The 7,065-nt window shown below is 42.7% G+C and overlaps 1 pseudogene; it reads left to right on the top strand.

The window, feature by feature from the left end:
- Nucleotides 1–3,915: 3,915 nt before the first annotated feature.
- LOC144254958 (UPF0488 protein C8orf33 pseudogene) lies at nucleotides 3,916–5,069 on the top strand (annotated as a pseudogene).
- Nucleotides 5,070–7,065: the final 1,996 nt, after the last annotated feature.

Raw genomic sequence — 7,065 nt, 5'->3', positions numbered from 1 at the left:
TGGTATTTCTGCTTCATCAGTCTGCTGAGAACCTCTCCCTGTTTGTTATTGGGTTGGACAGAGCAGTTGCTTCCCCCGCCCCACTCCCCACTCCAACCACACACTCCCAGTGGGGACAGGCAATCATAGCCTGTGGGTACCTGACACAAACTACGCCAATCACAGTGCCTGCTTTTCCCAGCCATGGAGATTGCCTTGAGAAGTGGGCATGTGACCCACATCAGGCCAAATGGGATCCTTGCAGAGGGTTTAAAATCGAGATCTAGAATAAAGAAAAAGGCAAGGATTTTCTTTCCTCTTGGATGATGAAGCCAAGATGTGCCCCAGAATTCTCAACGGGCACCTCCCTTGTTTTAAAGAAAATACGTGTCCCTTAGGAAAGAGAGTGTAGCTTCTCTGATTACAGCTTCCCTGAGGTTGCATTGTTGAACCTTAATTCTGAGAACTACTCCAAAATCCATCCAATCACTCCTGGGTTTTTTGTTTTGTTTTGTTTTGTTTTTTTGTTGTTGTTAGTTTGAATTCAGTTTCTGTTGCTGACAATCAGAGTCCCAGTGAATATATAAATTGTCTGGTGTCTGTGTTGGATTTCCCTGAGAAGCATTTAGAAAACCCACATAAAAACCTTGCAATTTGAGAACAAACTTTAAGAACCAATAGTTTTCAAGAAAACAACAGAACAAGGGCTGTGGCTGTGGCTCAGTGGTAGTGCACTTGCCTGGCATGTGTGAGGCACTGGGTTCGTTTCCCAGCACCACATATAAATAAAATAAAGGTATATCAACAAGAAAGAAAGAAAGAAAGGAAGGAAGGAAGGAAGGAAGGAAGGAAGGAAAGAAAGAAAAGAAATCAACAGAACAGAGCAAAAGAGTTTTGAGTGTGTGATTCCCTTGGACTAAGAATAGGTGTGTAATCTCTAAGTAACTCTCCATGTTACAGGAGAGAAAAATGACTCAGCAAACCAACTAGTGACAGGTTTTGAACTCAGATCTTTCTGATTTCAAAGCTTAACCCATTATGTCCCAAGTTTTCAATTCTGCAAATATTTCAATGAAATGGACACAAGTACATTAAAATAGACAGAACTAGAACTTGTATATCCTTTATTATCATTAAGAAAAAAAATAGACTATTCTATAAATAGGCCCTAGGACAATAAAGCATCTTTTAAATTTATAAGTCATCCTATCAATAGGACATTGGGCAAATAGGACATCTGGGACTTGGACAGAATGGATCTTCACTTTACGAAGACTAGAATATGTTCCTGGTGTGAAAGAGAAACATTTTTTTAACCTAAAAATTTTCCTAATTCTTCAGGAAAATATTTGAAATCAAAATGTTGGAACTGGCAATTCCTACTCTGATTTCCCTGATTAGTGGTTAGTCAGCCATGCGGTCATTCGTTCTAGGATATCTACAGAAATGACAGCAGGATCTACTGACTCATTTGTTCCTGGTACTCTGGAAGAGGTTGATTGCTTGCTTATCAGGAGTCCAGCCTGGGAAAAAGTCCATTCAAGGACTGGGGCTGTAGCTCAGTGGCAGAGCACTTGCCTAGCATGCGTGAGGCACTGGTTTGGATCCTTAGCACCACATAAAAATAAACAAATAAAATAAAGTCATGCTGTCCATCTACAACTACAAAAAAATATATAAAAAAAGAGCATATATAGATTTCAAAAGTCTATCTGAAGACAAATAACAAAATTCTTAAGTGTCTTCAGGCAGGAGTTGGCAAACTATGGCCCGTAGCCTGCTGCCTACTTATAAATCAAGTTGTCTTGACACATGGCCACACCGTCCAGCTTTGCACTGTTTAGGGGGCTTTCCTGCTATAGCAGTAGCCAGGTAGCCAAAGTGCAGTGTTGAAAATACCATCTGTCCCTTTAAGAGCGTTTGCTAACTTCTGGTCTAGGGAAATGGTGGGAGTCACTTCTACTCCAAAACCCCTTCTAAGCAAGATGTCCCTTGGTTCTGCCTATCAGAGAACATTCTAGCATTTGGTGAGCAAGCTAATCGTGATCCAATCAGCAGTACAGCTCGTTCCCCACCTGTCTTCCCTGCTCCTACTCTGCTGTGCATCTTCATTATTCTTTCGTTTTGGGCTTTCCATGTGCATAACCCAGAACATCAGCCTCACCTCTGCCTCCTACTCCCTGAAGCACGTGCTCACCTCTGCCCAGTCCTCTTGCCACCATCTTCTGCCAACTGTGGAACTCGAGCTCTACACTTGAGTTTGGGGGATGGGGAGAGGTAACAGAAGGAGGCTGAGGGGGAGAAGATGTTCGTTTCCCTGGCTCCTTCCACTCAGCAGCTCTCCATGAGTTCTGAAACGAGTCCCTCCTTCTCCTTCAGACCTAGGATGCTAATGGTGTACTACGCCTACAGCTAGTGCAGGTGACCAGGCTTGGCAGAGGTCACCTACCCTACCTTCTATGGGTTTTCTAAACTATGGTCACATCTCTGACCCTATATCATTTATCAGTTGAGTATAGAGAATCACCCCCAAAATACAGCGTATCAAACAGCAGATGTCTATGCCCACGTGCAGTTCTGAGGGCAGGAATTGGGAATGGCTTTGTAGGAGGTTCTGTTCTCAAGTCTCTCACGAGGTGAGGTAAGCTGTTGGCCAGGGATGCAGTTATCTGAAGGCCTGAATAAAGCTGAGGGGTTCCCTTCCAAGCTGCTAGAGTTTGGTCCCTTAAAGGCCCATGTGTTAAAGGCTTGGTTCCTTGAAGAGGATGGTAGGTCCTGGTTTCTGCCTCTTCTGTCTTTATTTCTCAACAGCCACGAGGTCAGTAGCTTTGTTTACCAAGCTCTGGAGCTGTGTGTTCCCCCAGGGTCCCCAATCCCTGCTCACCAGAGGCGTCAAAGTGATGTATCCATCCAATTATGGACTTTCATCTCTGAAACTATGGGCTAAAGTAAACCTTGTTCTCTTATTCAGTTGATCACTATTTGTTATAATGACCAAAAAAACTGCCTAATTCAGAAGCCTGTGCCCATGGCTATTGGCAAGAGGCCCCAGTAGCTGGACACATGGATCTCTCTGCGGGCGTGCTTATGACATGGTTGATGGCACAAGATCAAATGATCAAAATGGAAGCCTCTGTGACTTTTATGGCCTAATCTCGGAAGTGACATTGATAAAGTGAAAAATCAGTTATTCTTACTCATGTGAGTTATTTCTGGACTCTGTTTAATTCCATTGTTATATTAGTATCTATCTTTACACCAACATCCCACTGTCTTGATTAATGTAGCTTTAAAATACATCTTCAAGTGAGGCAATGCCAGTATGCCAACTTCATTCTTTCTCAAAGTTGTCTTGAGTAGACTACGTCCTTGGTAATTTTTAGAAACATTTCTGACTTTTTTGGTATGGGGATTGAAGCCAGGGGTGCTTGCTCTACCACTTAGCTACATCCCTAAGTCTTTTTGTATTTATTTGGGGGCAAGGTCTCTTACCCAGACTGGCCTTGAACTTGTGATCCTCCCGCCTTAGTCTCCTAAAAAGCCAGAATCACAGGCTTGTACCACCACACCTGGCTATTTTTTTTTTCTTTTTATCATTGGATTTGATTTGCTGAAGTTTTGCTTAGAATTTTGGCATTTACCAATGGGAGAAATTGATCTGTGGTTTTCTTTGTTTGGTCTTGGTGTCAGGATAAAGTTGGTTTCACGGAACGAGTTGAGTAGTTGTCTCTTTGATTTTCAGAAGAGTTGTGTAGAATTAGTATTATTTCTTTCTTAAATGTCTAATAGACTTTACCATTGAAGCCATCTGTACCTAAGATTTTTTTTCTTGTTTTGGGGGTGGGGGAGGACCGAAGAAGAGTTTTCACTAGAAATTCAATTTCTAGCCCCAACTCTCCGCCCCACCTCCGAGCGCGCCGCGGAACTCTGCGTCCCAAGCGTGGTTCCGGGACGGAGATCGACGTTGGACTCGGCCCGATGTAAATTTCGGCGGCCGCTCGGCGTATGGCGGCTCTAGGACGTCCTGCTCGGAGGGTGCCAGCAGCCCTGGAACCTGGTACCGCTCGCGCGTCCCGCAAACCTCAGCTCCCGGGCCGGGGCCCCGATGCCCCGGGTCCTTCCGCCGACCGTCTCCACTGGGCACAACCCACGTGCGTGGACGCCGCCTCCGGAGCGCACCCCGACCGCGATGAAGGTGTGACTGTCTCCAAGAAGCAAAAGAAGAAGAAAACCCAGAACAGGGTCTCTGTGGCGAATGGAGGCGAGAAGACCTCCCAGAAGCCTGCCGCAGAGGAGTCTCTCCTAAGCTCCGAGGCCCAGAAGAGCAGGCCATTGGTGCAATCCGAACTCTACGGAGTCAAAGAACTCCTCTGCCTCGGAAGAGGCAGCTGATGCACTCCTTGTTTGGGGACTACAGGGCCCAGATGGAGGCCCAGTGGCAAGAGTCCTTGCGGGCTCTCAGGGCTGCTGCCCGTTCAGCCCAAGTGCAGCCTGTAGGTGAGGCCTTCAGAAAGAAGAGCCAAAGGTTTTGCAGACCTCGTCCAGCAGGGAGAACCAAGGCCACTCTGGACACTCCTGATGAAGAATTTAGGTTCAATTTCTTTTAGCTTCTCCCCTATCTTGGCACAGTCCTCTCTTCCTCATGGTGCTGTCAAGGTTTGTCGTGACTGTAGAGCCTTTCTAGGAATTCTCTGTCAGCAAGTATGGGATTGGTTAGTTCTTGCCTGGTCCATGCATCTGAGTTTGTTGGGCAGGTGTGAGACTGTCAGATGAGCATAAGACTCCATTTGTAGATTTTCTAAATGAAATATCTCTTCTGCCAGAAGAGAGAGAGTTGCATTTAGGAGATCTTCTATGATAAGCTGAAGTGAGTGTTCAATGAACTTGCTGGGTGTGGTGGCATATGCCTGTAATCCCAGCTACTTGGGAGACTGAGGCAATAGGCCAGCTTCTGCAACTTAAAAAGATCCTGCCTCGGGGCTGGGATTGTGGCTCAGCGGTAGAGCCCTCACCCAGCACGGGCGGGAACTGGGTTCAATCCTCAGAACCACATAAAGATAAAGGCATTGTGTTGTGCCCATCTACACCTAAAAAATAAATACTAAAGAAAGAAAAGATTCTACCTCAAAAAAAAAAAAAAAAAAAAGAAAAAAGAAAAGAAAAGGAGTCGGGGCTGAGGTATAGCTTAGTGGAAGACTGCCCCCGATTTAATCCCCAGTACCCAAAAAGAAAAAGAATATTGAGTTGATTTGATTCCGTAGCCATTGGTGATAAGGATTTGTGGGGAAGCTACGTAATTGTACATTTGGCTCATTTTTGAAAAGATGTCCTACCAGTGGCCTCAACTAGTTTGTGCCACAGACCTGTGCTTTATGTATTATGTCACATCACCCTAATAAATCTCCTTTTTTGATAAAAAAAAAAAAGAAATTCAATTTCTATATTTGATATAAGGCTATTTGGGTTGTACATTTTCTCTTTTGTGAACTTCAGTCGTTTGTACTTTCAAGGAATTTGTCCAGTTTGTCTAAGTTGTTGAATTTGTTGGCATGAAGTTGTTAACAACATTGCCTAGTTTTCCTTTTAATACTGTAGAATCTGTAGTGATGTCACCTCAGTTCCCCTTACTATTGATCATGTTTTCTTTTCTTCTTAATCATTCAGCTAGAGATTTATTAATGCTATCAATCGTCTCAATGAACTAGCTTTTTGTTTCACTGATCTCACTGTATTGTTTTTCTGTTTTAGAGTTTATCAATTTAGGCTCAGATGTTTATAATTTTCTTTCTTCTACTTGCTTAGGGTTTAATTTGCTCTTCTTTCTTCTTTCTTTAGTTCTTAGGATGAAAACCAAGGTATTGATTTAAAACCTTTATTATTTTCTAATATATATTTATTATTATTATTATTATTATATTTTAAAGAATTTTTTTGAGAGAGAGAGAAAGAGAGAGAGAGAGAGGATTTTTTTTTAATATTTATTTTTAGTTTTTGGCGGACACAACATCTTTTGTTTTTTTGTATGTGGTGCTGAGGATCGAACCCGGGCCTTAGCAGTATCTTACAGACTTTAATATAATGGATTTTCATTTCACTCTATTCAAAATACTCTCTTATTTCCCTTTAAATTTATTCTTCAATCCAACTATTGTTTAATGGTGTTTTGTTTGGTTTTTGAATATTGATAGTGATTGCTGCTTTTATTCCAGTCTTCAGAGACTGTATTTTGTAGGACTTGTTGAGACTTGTTTCATGGCTCAAAATCAGGCCTGTCTTGGTAAATGTTCTATGTATACTTGAAAAGAAATGTGCATTCTGCTCTCATTGAGTAGAATATTTTATTAATGGCAATTAGATGAAGTTGATTGGTGTTATGGTTTGGATGTGAGGCGTCCCCCACAAGCTAATGTGTGACACAATGCAAGAATATTCAGAGATGAAATGATTGGGTTATGAGAGTCTTTATCCAATTAGTGGATTAGTCCATTATGGCATTCACTGAGTGGCCATTGAGGGCAGGTATGGTGTGGCAGGAGGAGGTGGGGCACCAGGGGCCTGGCTCTGGGGTATATATTTTGTAACCGGTGAGTGGAGTCTTTTTTTCTCTGCTTCCTGATCATCTTGTGAGCTGCTTCCCTCAGCCACACTCTTGTACCATGATGTTCTGCCTCACCTTGAGCCCCAAAGAATGGAGCTTGCTGTCTGTGGACTGGTATCTCTGACTCTGTGAGCCCCCAAATAAACTTTTCCTTCTTTAAAATTGTTCTTGTTGGGTCTTTTAGTCACAGCAGAGAAAAAAACTGACTAAAATAGTTGTTAACCCTATATCAGCAAATAAAATTAAAGGCATTCCTAAAGAAATATATTGAATTTGGAGAGTTTTTTTAAATCCTGATGAAGAAATTAATTTTTGGATATTAGAAAGACTTTGCACCTTGCAGGTGCAGAGGCACATGGTCTGTAACCTCAGCTATTCAGGAGGCTAAGGCAGAAAGATCCCAAGTTCAAGGCCAGCCTGGGTAACTTAATGAGACCCTATCTCAAAATTTAAAATTATTAAAAAAGGGTTGGGGATGTAGCTTAGTG

Source organism: Urocitellus parryii, chromosome 5 (assembly GCF_045843805.1).
Source record: "Urocitellus parryii isolate mUroPar1 chromosome 5, mUroPar1.hap1, whole genome shotgun sequence".
In the NCBI taxonomy this organism is placed as follows: domain Eukaryota; kingdom Metazoa; phylum Chordata; class Mammalia; order Rodentia; family Sciuridae; genus Urocitellus; species Urocitellus parryii.
The sequence above is the reverse complement of the archived record's forward strand: the minus strand, read 5'-3'. Positions and strand labels throughout refer to the sequence as shown.